Source organism: Triticum urartu, chromosome 4, assembly GCF_003073215.2.
Source record: "Triticum urartu cultivar G1812 chromosome 4, Tu2.1, whole genome shotgun sequence".
Lineage (NCBI taxonomy): Eukaryota > Viridiplantae > Streptophyta > Magnoliopsida > Poales > Poaceae > Triticum > Triticum urartu.
In genome coordinates, this window is record NC_053025.1 from 390,908,744 (window position 1) to 390,924,929 (window position 16,186).

A 16,186-nucleotide genomic window follows, 5' to 3' on the forward strand; every position below is an offset into this window, starting at 1 on the left:
GCAACTGGCGAATGGGCAAACTACCCCTGTTTCCTCTGCTTATAAACAGGGAGGGGGCGAACGTTCCGCATTTCTGAATAAAGAAACCCCCCACGATCTTTCCCACAACGCCGCATTCAACGCGTGCCGTTCGGGGAGGGCGCGGTGGATGCGGAGAGAGATACGGCGTAACCTAGGCCGCGCGTGCCCGTGCCCTGTTTTGGGCCTGGCCCAACAACGCTCGGCACCGTGTATGGCCCAGGCCCGGGGGTTCCTATCGGTGTACTAGAGTAGGGGTACCCTAGTATCCCGAACTTGTGCACGGGCAGTCGCAGCATCCCGCAGCAAGGCTTGCCGGGCGACCGCCAAGGTCCTCCGTGGTTCCTTTGGAGCCATTCAAGGACAAAGTATCCAAGCCAAGGCATTTCAAGACCTCGGCAAGAGGAGCTTGCCGGGAAGGCCAACCAAGGCACCTCAAGACCCCGGCAAGAGGAGCTTGCCGGGAAGGCCAACCAAGGCATCTCAAGGAGCTTACCGCGACGCGCCACGCGTCCCGGCAAGGCCCGGTGAGCGACAAGCTCCCGGACGCGACAAGACAACAACCGCGGCAAGGCGCTTGCCGCGGCAAGCCACCACTCTGCCCGCGCTCCAGCACATCCACCAACGTGTCACTCTGGGACCCTTCCAGGCGTACGTGGCGGGAGGCTGTGCAGCCTGCGGTGCGCGGTGGCAAGCGGCGCTGACAAGATCGCCATCGTGGCGAGCGGTGGCATCCCTGACGGTCCCTTTTGCACTATTTAGGTGACGTAGACAGGCATTTAATGCCCTTGTCCCCTGCCGTCAGGGTTAGGTATGATACACTATAGCAGGTAGCTGTACCAACCGCAGCACCTTTCCATTTTTACCCTTCTCTACGTTGCCACCTGTCGGTGACCCCTTGAGCGTATAAAAGGAGGCCCATGCGCAACGTAGAGGGGGGTTCGGAGAAACAGAACACTCACGCTCGGTCTCGTTAGCTGCTGGTGTGTACTATAGCACTCCGCGCTCCCGAGCAAGAACTCAATACAAATCAGAAAGCAGGAGTAGGGTTTTACGCATCCGTGCGGCCCGAACCTGGGTAAACTGCTCGTGTGTTTCGCCTCGATCTGCTCTTTGTGCGACCTCCGCCCCCGCCGAACCGAAAGGGACTCAGCCCGCCGGTCCCATAGGTGTTCGTGGATCAGTCCCCCGACACCCTGCTTCCCTCTGCGAAGGGCCTATCCATTTACTTTTATGTTCATTCATCATCCTCTTATTAAAAAGCACCAGTTGGAGAGCACCGCTGTCATTTGCATCCATTACTGTTAGTTCACATTGAGTATGACTTGAATGGATCTCTTTTACCATGAATTACAATGTCTAGTCAGTCCTTGATCTTTAAAGGTTCTCTATATTTATGTTTTGTGGTCTCGGAAAGGGCTAGCGAGATGCCATCTTGCATATCATATCATGATTGTTTTGAGAAAGTGTTGTCATCCGAGATTTATTATTATTGCTCGCTAGTTGATTATGCCATAGACATGAGTAAACATGAGGCCTAAGTGTTATTGTGAATGGTTAGTTCCTAATCTTTGCTGAAAACCTGAATACTGGCTTTACATATTTACAACAACAAGAGCAAATAGAGTTTGTAAAAGTTTTTCTTTATCACTTTCAGCTTATCAACTGAATTGCTTGAAGACAAGCAAAGGTTTAAGCTTGGGGGAGTTGATACGTCTCCGTCGTATCTACTTTTCCAAACACTTTTCCCCTTGTTTTGGACTCTAACTTGCATGATTTGAATGGAACTAACCCAGACTGACGATATTTACAACATAATTGCCATGGTGTTTTTTTGTGCAGAAATAGAAGTTCTCGGAATGACCTGAAAATCAACGGAGAATTATTTTGGAATATATAAAAAATACTAGAAGAAAGATCCACATCAGGGGGGCTCCACCTGTCCACGAGGGTGGGGGGCGCGCCCTACCCCCCTGGGCGCGCCCCCTGCCTCGTGGGCCCCCTGATGCTCCACCGACCTCAACCCTGACTCCACATATTCACTTTCGGGGAGAAAAAACCCAGAGAGAAGGATTCACCGTGTTTTATGATACGGAGCTGCCGCCAAGCCCTAAACTCTCTTGGGAGGGCTGATCTGGAGTCCGTTCGGGGCTCCAGAGAGGGGAATCCATCGCCATCGTCATCATCAACCTTCCTCCATCACCAATTTCATGATGCTCACCGCCGTGCGTGAGTAATTCCATCATAGGCTTGCTGGACGGTGATGGGTTGGATGAGATTTATCATGTAATCGAGTTAGTTTTGTTAGGGTTTGATCCCTAGTATCCACTATGTTCTGAGATTGATGTTGCTATGACTTTGCTATGCTTAATGCTTGTCACTAGGGCCCAAGTGCCATGATTTCATATGTGAACCTATTATTTTTTTCATCAATATATAAGAGTTCTTGATCATATCTTGCAAGTCTATAGTCACCTACTATGTGTTATGATCTAGCAACCCCGAAGTGACAATAATCGGGACCTCTCCCAGTGATGACCGTAGTTTGAGGAGTTCATGTGTTCACTATGTGTTAATGCTTTGGTCCGATACTCTATTAAAAGGAGGCCTTAATATCCCTTGGTTTCCATTAGGACCCCGACAAAAGATGTCATGCAAGTTCTTTTCCATAAGCATGTATGACTATATTCGGAATACATGCCTACATTACATTGATGATCTGGAGCTAGTTCTGTGTCACCCTAGGTTATGACTGTTACGTGATCGATCGCATCCGACATAATTCTCCATCACCAATCCAATGCCTACGAGCTTTTCATATATAGTTCTTCGCTTATTTACTTTTCCGTTGCTACTGTTACAATCGCTAGAAAACCCAAAAATATTACTTTTGCTACCGTTACCTTTTGCCACCGTTACCACTACTATCATATTACTTTGCTACTAAATACCTTGCTGCAGATATTAAGTTTCCAGGTGTGGTTGAATTGACAACTCAACTGCTAATACTTGAGAATATTCTTTGGCTCCCCTTGTGTTGAATCAATAAATTTGGGTTGAATACTCTACCCTTGAAAACTGTTGCGATCCCTTATACTTGTGGGTTATAACTCTCCCGTAAGTCTTCTGGCCTCCTCCCGAACCTTCTAGTGTCCCTTCTGGTCCAGAAAAAATCACCGTAAAGTTTCATCGTGTTTGGACTTTGTGTGGTATTGATTTTCTAAAAGCCAAAAACAAACAAAAAAGCAGCAACTGACACTGGGCACTGAGTTGATAGGTTACTCCCCAAAAGAGATATAAAATAGCATAATAAAGCATATAAAGCATCCAAGATTAGTAATATAATAGCATGAAACAATAAAATTTGTACATGGAGACATAGCAGCATCCCCAATCTTAATTCATGCTCGTCCTCGAGTACATAAATGATAAAAATGAAATTTTTGATGTTGAATGCTACCTACCATGTTTATCATGTAATCTCTTTACAGTATAAATATTGAGAAACGATGAAGTAATAATATCAACATAATAATATCCATGAATATAAGAAACATAATCATTACTTTTTCAAAAATATATGATCTTTAACGAATTTACCCCTGCTCATTTTATCATGTTAGCATGGCATGACTCCGCCTTCACCACATAAATATAAATCATGAGAACCCCGGTGTCAAACCAAGCAATTGGATCGTACTTCTAACATGCTTCAGCATTTTCAACTCCACATAGTACATGAGTGTGAGCCATAGATATAGCACTATATGTGGAATAGAATGCGGTGGTAGAGATCAATAAAGGAAATCAAAAAGGAAGAAAGCCTCGCATCAACTTAGCGGATCAACGGGTAATGGAGAGGCCCATCAATTGATATCAATGCGAGGAGTAGGGATTGCCATGCAACAGATACACTAAGAGCTATAAGTGTATGATAGCTCAATGGAAACTAAGTGGGTGCGCATCCAACTTGCTTGCTCATGAAGACATCGGGCATTTGAGGAAGCCCATCATCGAAATATACAAGCCAAGTTCTATAATGAAAAAATCCCACTAGTATATGAAAGTGATAGCTCAGGAGACTCTCTATATGAAGAACATGGTGCTACTCTGGAGCACAAGTGTGGTCAAAGGATACTAACATTGCCCCTTCTCTCTTTTCTCTCATTTTTGTTGGGCCCTTTTGGCCTCTCTTTTTTTCTTCTTCTTTTTATTTTATTTTTCATCGGAGTCTCGTCCCGACTTGTGGGGGAATCATAGTCTCCATCATCCTTTCCTCACTGGGACAATGCTCTAATAATGATGATCATCACACTTTTATTTACTTACAACTCGATAACTAAAACAATATGACTCTATATGAATACCTTTGATGGTGTACCAGGATGTGCAATGATCTAGTGTAACATGTATAATAATGAAGCATAGTGGCTTTGCCACAAATATCATGTTAGCTCTATATGATCATGCAAAGCAATATGATGATGAATACACAAGACATGCGACAAAATGGTGGAAGTTGTGTGGCAATATATCTTGGAATGGTTATGGAAATGCCATGATAGGTAGGTGTGATGGCTATTTTGAGGAAGATATAAGGAGGCTTATGTGTCATGGAGCGTATCACATGGATGCATCGGCGAAGTTTGCACCAAATCTTAAGGTGAGAAAGGGCAATGCACGGTACTGATATGTCTCCAACGTATCTATAATTTTTTTATTGTTTCATGTTGTTATATTATCAATCTTGGATACTTTATATGACTTTTTGTGCTATTTTAAATCATTTTTGGGACTAACTCTTAACCCAGTGCCTAGTGCCAGTTGTTGTTCTCTACTTGGTTTTGGTTTTCTAGAAAATCAATACCAAACGAATTCCAAACTCTATGAAACTTTTTGATGACTTTTTCTGGATAAGAGAGACCGTGGAAGCTTCGGGAGGAGACCAGACGGCAATCAAGGAGACGACAAGCCTACAAAGCGCGTCGTGTTACCTTGTGGGCCCCATGAGGCTTCGTCTTACCTAATTCCAACTCTATAATTTCTCAATTATTGGGAAACCAATAGAGAGCTACATGTAACCCTTCTTCTGTCGCCGCAAGTTTCTGCTCTTCTGCGATACCATCTGGAGGCCTTTTCAGATACTCTGCTAGAATGGGAATCGATCACGGAGGGCTTCTACATCATCCTTGTTGCCTTCTGATGATGCGTGAGTAGTTCACCACAGACCTATGGGTCCATATCTAGTATCTAGATGGCTTCTTCTCTCCCATCTATCTTCAATACAATGTTCTTCTCGATGTTCTTGGATTTCTATTCGATGTAATCTTCTTTTGTGGTGTGTTTGTTGGGATCCGATGAATTGTGGGTTTATGATCTGAATAGAGAAGTAATTGAGTCTTTTCTGAACTTTATTATTGAAAGAACATGTGGTTCCCCCATGTTTGGTTTTGGTAATTGATGGAAATCTCTATGGACTGATGGTTTCCTTGATTTATATTTGAAGGGTTTGTCCATAGGTTTTTCTTGAAGTCCATGTGTTAGTTTCAAGGAGTTTATGAGATGACCAAGGTGCTATTCAAGGAATTATCCAAAGATTGGTCATGTATAATTCATGATACAAGGTTGATCAAGACTAAGTCAAAGAGTGAATCAGGTTGGTCAACACACAAAGCATATCAGATGTACCGAGAGGGATCAAATGATCACATGGTATTGTCCATTACGCTTTGTGTACTAACCCATGGTCTATGTGGGAGTTCTATGTGGGGTTAGGTGAGATGTCCATTTTGCATCATGCTTTTATATTCATATTTATTGCATTATGGGCTGTTATTACACATTATGGTACAATAATTATGTCTTTTCTATCTTATTTTACAAGGTTTACATGAAGAGGGAGAATGCCGGTAGCTGGAATTCTAGAGCAGAAAGGGTACAAATCTGACAGACCTATTCTGCACAACTCCAAAAGTCCTGAAAATTTCCGGAGAATTATTTTGCAATATATAAACAATATAGGGTGAAGAAAATACCAGAGGGGACCCACCAGGAGGCCACAAGCCTGGGGGGTGCGCCCCTGTGGCTTGTGGGCCCCCTGGCAGGCCTCCGGTGCCCATCTTCTGCTATATGATCTCTTTTGACCTGGAAAAAATCATAAGGAATCTTTCGGGACGAAGTGCCGCCGTCTTGAGGTGGAACCTGGGCAGAAGCAATCTAGGGCTCCGTTGGAGCTGTTCTCCCGGGGAAACTTCCCTCCCAGAGGGGAATATCATCGTCATCGTCATCACGAATGATCCTCTCATCAAGAGGGGATCAATCTCCATTAACATCTTCACCAGCACCATCTCCTCTCAAACCCTAGTTCATCTCTTGTATCCGATCTTTGTCTCAAAACCTAAGATTGTTGGTACCTATGGGTTGCTAGTAGTGTTGATTACTCCTTGTAGTTGATGCTAGTTGGTTTACTCGGTGGAAGATCATATGTTCAGATCCATAATGATATTTATTACTCCTCTGATTAAGAACATGAATATGCTTTGTGAGTAGTTACGTTTGTTCCTGAGAACATGGGATAATTCTTGTTATAAGTAATCATGTGAATTTCGTATTCGTTTGATATTTTGATGAGATGTACGTTGTCTTTCCTCTAGTGGTGTTATGTGAACGTCGACTACATGAAACTTCACCATGATTTGGGCCTAGGGGAAGGCATTGGGAAGTAATAAGTAGATGATGGGTTGCTAGAGTGACAGAAGCTTAAACCCTAGTTTATGCATTGCTTCGCAAGGGGCTGATTTGGATGTACATGTTTCATGCTATGGTTAGATTTATCTTAGTTCTTCTTTCGTGGTTGCAGATGCTTGCGAGAGGGGTTAATCATAAGTGGGAGGCTTGTCCAAGTAAGGGCATCACCCAAGCACCGGTCCACCCACATATCAAATTATCAAAGCAACAAACGCGAATCATATCAGCATGATGAAAACTAGCTTGACAATAATTCCCATGTGTCCTCGGGAGCGCTTTGCTTTATATAAGAGTTCGTCCAGGCTTGTACTTTGCTACAAAAAGGATTTGGCCACCTTGCTGCACCTTAGTTACACTTGTTACTTGTTACCCATTACGAATTATCTTATTACACAACTATCTGTTACCGATAATTTCAGTGCTGACAGAGAATACCTTGCTGAAAACCGCTTGCCATTTCCTTCTGCTCCTCACTGGGTTCGACACTCTTACTTATCAAAAGGACTACGATTGATCCCCTATACTTGTGGGTCATCAAGACTCTTTTCTGGCGCCGTTGCCGGGGAGTGAAGCGCCTTTGGTAAGTGGAATTTGGTAAGGAAACATTTATATTACGTGCTGAAATATACTGGCACTTGTCACTATGGAAAATAATCCTTTGAGGGGCTTATTTGTGGTATCTTCACCCCGACCAGTAGAGCAAGAAGTTGCTCCTCAACCTACTGAACCCGCTGAAAATATTTATTATGAAATTCCTTCGGGTGTGATAGAGAAACTGCTAGCTAATCCTTATGCAGAAGATGAAACATTACATCCTGATATGCATCTAATCTATGTGGATGAAGTTTGTGGATTATTTAACCTTGCAGGTTTCCCCGAGGATGAATTCAAGAAGAAGGTCTTACCTTTATGTTTGAAGGATAAGGCATTGACATGGTATAGGCTATGCGATGATATCGGGACTTGGAATTACAACCGGTTGAAATTGGAATTTCATCAGAAGTTTTATCCTATGCATCTGGTTCATCGTGATCGGAATTATATTTATAACTTTTGGCCTCGTGAAGGAGAAAGTATCGCTCAAGCTTGGGGGAGGCTTAAGTTAATGTTATATTCATGCCCCAATCATGAGCTCTCAAAAGAAATTATTATTCAGAATTTTTATGCTCGGCTTTCTCGTAATGATCAATCCATGCCCGATACTTCTTGTATTGGTTCTTTTATGAAGAAGACTATTGAATTCAAATGGGATTTATTTGAAAGAATTAAACGCAACTCTGAAGATTGGGAACTCGACGAAGGTAAGGAGTCAGGTATAAACCTTAAGTTTGATTGTGTTAAATATTTCATGGATACCGATGCTTTTCATGAATTTAGCACCAAATATGGACTTGACTCTGAGATAGTAGCTTCTTTCTATTAATCATTTGCTACTCATGTTGGTCTCCCCAAGGAGAAGTGGTTTAAATATCATCCTCCCATTGAAGTTAAAGTCATAGAACCTATTGAAGCTGAGGAAGAAACTGTTACTTATAATGTTGACCCTGTTATTCCTACTGCTTATATTGAGAAACCACCTTTTCTTATTAGGATAAATGAGCATGCTAAAGCTTCAATTGTGGTTCATAAAAGTTATACTAGAACACCTACACCCCCTGATCAAATTAAAGTTGTACCATGGTTAAAGATCTCTTGGTCGATAATATTGGTGGGCATGTTATTTAGTTCTGTGATGAGGCTGCTAGAATTGCTAGACCCGATAATAAAGATAAAGATAGACCTGTTTTTGGCATGCCTGTTGTTTCTGTTAAGATAGGAGATCAATGTTATCATGGCTTATGTGATTTTGGTTCTAGGGTGAGTCAATTCCTTTTACTTTATATCAAGAAATTATGAATGATATTGCACCTGCTGAGATAGAAGATATTGATGTTACTATTAAGCTTGCCAATAGAGATACTATCTCACCAATTGGGATTGTTAGAGATATAGAAGTCTTCTGGGTGAAAATAAAATATCCACCGATTTTCTTGTTCTTGGTTCCCCACAAGATAATTTTTGTCCCAATATATTTGGTAGACCTTTCTTGAATACTGTCAATGCTAAGATAGACTTCGAGAAAGAAACTGTTAGTGTAATTTTTGAGGATGTTTCTCAGGAGTTTAATTTCTCCAAATTTCATAGACAACCTCATGATAAATAATTTCCTAGTAAAGATGAAATTATTGGTCTTGCTTCTATTGGTGTGCCTCCTATTGATCCTTTAGAACAATATTTTCTTGACCATGAAAATGATATGTTTATGAATGAAAGAAAGGAATTAGATGAGATTTTCTTTAAACAGATGCCTATTTTGAAACACAATTTGCCTATTGAGACTCTTGGAGATCCTCTACCACCCAAGAGTGATCCTGTGTTCGATCTTAAACAATTGCCTGATGCTTTCAAATATGCTTATCTTGATGAAAAGAAGATATATCCTGCTATTATTAGTGCTAACCTTTCAGAGCATGAAGAAAAGAAATTATTGAAAACTCTAAAGAAGCATCATGCTGCTATTGGATATACTCTGGATGATCTTAAGGGCATTAGCCCCACTCTATGTCAGCAAAAAATTAATATGGAGCCTGATGCTAAACCAGTTGTTGATCACCAACGACGGTTAAATCCTAAGATGACGGAGATGGTAAGAAATGAAATATTAAAGATTCTAGAAGCAGGTATAATTTATCCTATTCCTGATAGTAGATGGGTAAGTCCCGTTCAATGTGTCCCTAAGAAGGGAGGTATTCCTATTGTTCCCAATGATAAGAATGAATTGATCCCACAAAGAATTGTTACAAGTTATAGAATGGTAATTGATTTTCACAAATTGAACAAAGCTACTAGGAAAGATCATTACCCTATAACTTTTATTGATCAAATTCTATAAAGACTATCCAAACATACACACTTTCTCTTTCTATATGGTTATTCTAGTTTCTCTCAAATACCTGTGTCCCAAGAGGATCAAGAAAAAACTATTTTTACTTGTCCTTTCGGTACTTTTGCTTATAGATGTCTGCCTTTTGGTTTATGCAATGCACCTGCTACCTTTCAAAGATGTATGACTGCTATATTCTCTGACTTTTTTGAAAATATTGTTGAGGTTTTCATGGATGATTTCTCCGTTTATGGGACTTCTTTTGACGATTTCTTAAGAAACCTTGATCGAATTTTGCAGAGATGTGAAGAAACTAATATTGTATTGAATTGGGAGAAGTGCCACTTTATGGTTAATGAAGGTATTGTCTTGGGGCATAAAATTCTGAAAGAGCTATTGAAGTGGATAAAGCTAAAGTAGATGCTATTGAAAAGATGTCGTGTCCTAAAGATATCAAAGGTATAAGAAGTTTCCTTGGTCATGCTGGTTTCTATAGGAGATTTATTAAAGACTTCTCTAAAGGTTCTAGGCCTCTTACTAATCTCTTGCAAAAAGATGTTCCATTTGTTTTTTATGATGATTGTGCAGAAGCCTTTGAAATACCTAAGAAAGCCTTAATTTCTGCACCTATTGTTCAACCACCTGATTGGAACCTACCCTTTGAAATTATGTGCGATGCTAGTGATTATGCTGTTGGTGTTGTTCTATGATAAAGAGTTGATAAGAAATTGAATGTTATTCATTATGCTAGTAAAACTCTAGACAGTGCCCAAAGAAATTATGTTACTACTGAAGAAGAATTTTTAGCTGTTACCTTTGCTTGTGATAAGTTTAGATCTTATATTGTTGATTCCAAAGTAACTATTCATACCGATCATGCTGCTATTAAATACCTTATGGAAAATAAAGATGCTAAACCTAGACTTATTAGATGGGTTCTCTTACTATAAGAATTTGATTTGCATATTATTGATAGAAAGGGTTCTGAGAACCCCATAGCAGACAACTTGTCTAGGTTAGAAAATGTTCTTGATGACCCACTACCTATTAATGATAGCTTTCGTGATGAACAATTAGCTGTCATAAATGCTTCTCGTAGTGCTCCATGGTATGTTGATTATGGTAATTACATTGTTGCTAAATTTATACCACCTAGTTTCACATACCAGCAAAAGAAAAAATGATTGAAGACATTACTTTTGGGATGACCCACATACTTTTGGGATGACCCACATCTTTATAAAGAAGGAGTATATGGTGTTATTAGACATTGTGTACCTGAGCATGAACATGAACAGATCCTACGCAAGTGTCACTCTGAGGCCTACAGAGGACACCATGCTGGAGATAGAACTGCACACAAGGTATTACAATCTGGTTTTTATTGGCCTACTCTCTTAAAATATGCTCGTAAGTTTGTCTTGTCTTGTGACGAATGTCAAAGATTTGGTAATATTAGTAGACATCAGGAAATGCCTATGAATTATTCACTTGTTATTGAACCATTTGATGTTTGGGGCTTTGATTATATGGGACCTTTTCCTTCCTCTAATGGGTATACACATATTTTAGTTGCTGTTGATTACGTTACTAACTGTGTAGAAGCTATTCCAACTAGTAGTGCTGATCATAACACTTCTATTAAAATGCTTAAGGAAGTTGTTTTTCGAGGTTTGGAGTCCCTAGATATTTGATGACTGATGGTGGTTCACATTTTATTCATGGTGCTTTTCATAAATTTCTTGCTAAGTATGATGTTAATCATAGAATTGCATCTCCTTATCATCCTTAGTCTAGTGGTCAAGTAGAATTGAGTAATAGAGAAATAAAGTTGATTTTGCAAAAGACTGTTAATAGATCCAGAAGGAATTGGTCTAAGAAACTTGATGATGCATTATGGGCTTATAAAACTGCTTATAAGAACCATATGGGTATGTCTCCATATAAAATGGTTTATGGAAAGGCATGTCACTTACCTCTTGAACTAGAACATAATGCTTATTGGGCAATTAAAGAGCTCAACTATGATTTCAAACTTGCCAGTGAAAAGAGGTTATTTGACATTAGCTCACTTGATGAATGGAGAACCCAAGCCTATGAAAATGCTAAGTTGTTTAAAGAAAACGTTAAAAGATGGCATGACAAAAGGATACAAAAGTGTGAATTTAATATAGGTGACCATGTCTTGCTATACAATTCTTCTTTAAGATTTTTTGCAGGAAAACTTCTCTCTAAATGGGAAGTTCCTTACATTATCGAGGAGGTTTACCGTTTCGGTGCCATCAAAATCAACAACGCCGAAGGCACCAACCCGAAGGTGGTAAACGGTCAAAGAATCAAACACTCTATCTCAGGTACTCCCATAAATGTTGAAACCAATATAATTAATACCATAACACCGGGGGAGTACATAAGGGATACTTACCAGAACATTTCAGACTCCGAAAAGGAATAGGTATGTGGTACGGTGAGTAAACCAACTCCAAAATGTTTCCAATGGCAATTTTACTTCGTTTTGGAATATTTAAAAAATTAGGAAAATTAAAAATAGTCCGAAAAGTGCACGAGGAGGCAACAAGCCCTGGGGGCATGCCTCCATGGCTTGTGGCCACCCTGTGTGCCCTCCAGACTCCATTTTCTTGCAGAATACTTCTTTTGGTAGGTAAAAATTCATTATATAATCTCCCGAAGGTTTTGATCACCGTATGATGGCAATATCCCCTGTTTTTGTTTTGAGCTATTTTCTGCCAGAGTTTTCAAGGCCAGGCATCATGACGTCCCCCTCCTCCAACAATGTGGATGACGATGCTTGGTTGATGCAGATGGATCTTAGGAGGGAGGATGCCGAGGGAGTCACGATGGAGGAGGATGAAGGAGATTCGCTTGAGGTTCAGCCTCCGGCTTCGGAAAGAGGCACACTGGCGGGCATATCTACTATTCTAAACCCCCATCAAGCAATAGGGACTACAAGCAACCATGAAGTCCAAGAGGTTCGAGAAGGGCTTCCCCCTAGGAGGCCCTTACACAGGTTACATCGGAACAACTTTCATAATTTGGTTTATAATTACGGAGTGGAGAACACCCCCCGTGCACATATACCCTCACTACTGCAGGATACTGCTAACGCGACACTACGATCAGAGACCCTTTGCCAAAATTGTGTGCGATGCAATGATCGCAAACAGTGGTGTAAAAACCCGTCAAAAAGGTGCAAAATGTTTGCAATGGCGGAGCCATCAAACACGGTTCAGATTTTAGTTGCATGTGCGATGCAGGACACACGGTTAATCCATTCACATTGTTTGCGATGAGGCAGAACAACAGAAATGGGCAGCCATAACAATGTGTGTGCGATGCAGGACACACAGTTAATCCATTCGAACAGTTTGCGATGAGGTAGAACAACAGAAATGGGCAGCCATATCAATGTGTGTGCGATATACGACATACGGTTAACTTGGACGAACTGTTTTTGATTAGGGAACACAACAGAAAAGGTTCAACTTAACAAGATGTGTGTGATATGTGGCATACAGTTCACATGGATGAACTGTTTGCGATGAGCCAAAAGAACACAAACGAGTCGTATAAGCAAGATGTGTGTGATACATGGTAAACAACCGACTCGGATGAACTGTTTGCGATGAGAAATTACAACACAGACGGTCAATGCAGTTACTTCGTGTGCGATTTTGTGTGTACAAAAAACTTTGAAAAATGCAAACTAGTTGCTTGCGGTGGCGGAGTATCGCACACGATGCGTCTACGAGTACTCGTGTGCGATGATTAGCATGTTACACATACGTTTCCTTATGTTAACATGTGTGTGAATTTGCAATATGGACAGTTAATATGCAAATGCCTTTTGGTCATCGGGCACACGCTTAAACTCAATGAACTATGTACGATACTAATACTTTCCATGAAAATTTATGAACTTGGGTAACAACATTTGAGTAACATATATATAGTGGTTACACTATTCAACAAAAGGAGGATCTTCGTAACACGGTTTTGACAACCATATGGTCCATATTTACATACTTAACATAGTAACAACTATCACATTTTAAGAGGCTAAGGGCCAACAACCATATGGTCCATATCTACATACTTAACATATATAGTAACAACTAGCACATTTTAAGAGGCTGAAGGCCAACAACCACAACTATCCACTGGAAGCAGCTTGATCACGGCGACTCGACATCTCGTCAATGAAAAGGAAGAGACTTCCTGTGCCTTGGTAGATCATGAGTAGAACAGTGTCTCCAATTTTCCAATATGGATGCATTGCCACAAGAAGCGAGAACCTGTTAATTTGAATGGTTCCATTTCTGCGGGAAATGCAGTACCTTGCAAACACTTTGGCGTTATTAGCAGGCACAAGTGTAATTCGACCACACTGGGAAATCGATCCAGGAACTGCTACAGGGGGCAATTTCTGTTGAAATGTAGAATAAAAAACAATTGTAACATATCGTTGAAGATATATATAGTTTATGAGCATCAACATTAAAATAAGACTTTTTACCAGCGTTTTGTGCACACAATTGGTCTTGTTCAGTGTGTGCACCATAGGTCTAATTAATCCCATCCAAAATCCAGGTTTCATATGTTGTGCTATCTCTGTCAGATTATCAACAAAGTTTATGACATGCTTCAAGTCCTTCCAGTGAAATTTGGTATGCTTAGTAACATACATATCGTTCACTATGCATCCAACATATCCTGCTTAAAAGGTGGAAAGGTATTATTTATTCAGAACAAGGCAGAAGAATATATAGTGCGCATAAATTGGTAAATATAATTTGTTACTGCCTAGGAACGGAGTCAGAATATGATATCACAATTGGTTGCTTAAATAGTGATCAATTGGTTGCTTAAATAGTAATATGACAGCAAGGAGAAAGTTGAAAGGACACTAACCTCGATCAGACTTTGATCGGCTGATGACGTTGGGGAAGTAAACATCCATGTTAATTAGACCAGGCTATGGTGCACGCACTAGAATTTTATTGCCAGCTTTTAGTTCATAACACTTAGACAATTTTCTCCAAAGGTCCGCATTAAAATAGGAGTGACCATCTTTATCAAGTTTTACGCTAACTGTCATTGTAAATCCATGCTGCGTTGTCAATATGACATCCTGGGAGTCATCAGCAAAGTAAAGCCCAAGATTTCCTTCTACTCCTGTTCTTGCAAAGCAAGGGATGTACTACTTGAAATGAAAATTAAGATCGTAAAATAGATATATTGAAATAACATAGCAAGATGCAAATATGGGAGTAACTGATAGAACAGATATATATATATATAGACGAAAGCAAAGTACAAAAATATAGAATTAAAAATAGATAATGTAACAAAGATTTGATACAAATATATAGATAATGTAGCAACAAACGGTATATGTTCAGAAATTTAGGCCATGCCGACCGTGGTAGGTTGAGATTGAACATACCAAGCGCTCACTGAAGTCATCCGGAATGGTGAGATGGAACTTCGTTTCCGACTGGCCACGACCACAGTTGCCCGATTTGTGCTCGCACTGTGGACACATGAATGAACACCCACATATCAGCTAGAACAACGGCGATTTCTCCCAGTTGATTAACAACGACGGACGGACTATGATAAGAGATGAGTGAATATTTCGCTAATTAAGTTGATTACCTTATCCATGAGAAAAATCTCCGGCTCAATCCCGTGAAAACCCCAAACGACCAGAGTCTAGAATGTTAGTGCAGATAGGCGGTGGAAAGTGGTGGGGGCGAAATCCGGTGCCGTTTAGAGCGCGACCTACACCCGCCGCCAACAACCGTCGAGCTTAGGGTGCAGAGTTGCGGAGGAGTCTGCAGCAAGTGAGTGGGGACGAAGTGGGCGAGGGTTTTCTTCTCCTTATGCATGTGTGAGTGAACACACACGGTTCGCAAAGGCGACGGAGATGAATCGTGTGCGATCGTAAATCACTGATATTGAATGGGAATCCAAATTTCCTTTGTCCTTCATCCATGAGTTTTTTTCTACGATGAACATAAACCCTGCTAATCACTGTGTTCAAATTTGACACTTTTCTGGGTTCATTTACAATATTTAGGGGATTATGTGCATTTTGTAGGCATTAATGCATGTAATTCAAATTCAAACAATCGGTGCATGAAAGGGTGCACAAGAATGTTCTGGAAAAACCATACTCGTGGTATTTAGTAATTCCTCAAGCCTTTTACAAGGAATGGGCAGAGATTTCAATGGAATGTGTGGCAATAGTCAACCACAAACGCGTCATTTACCGGGTTATCAACTATAGAACAATGAAATATGTGCTTGAAAAACATGACGGCTCGTATGGTGCCATGGTATGGCCTCACCGTGCCTTGGTTAAAACCTGAGAAGGTTTGATTTATGTCGTCATGCACGCCCTTCATAAATCGAACTATCGCCGAGGAAGTTCAATGCTTTCGAGAGGGAAATCACCAAGATTGAAGGGGAATCCAA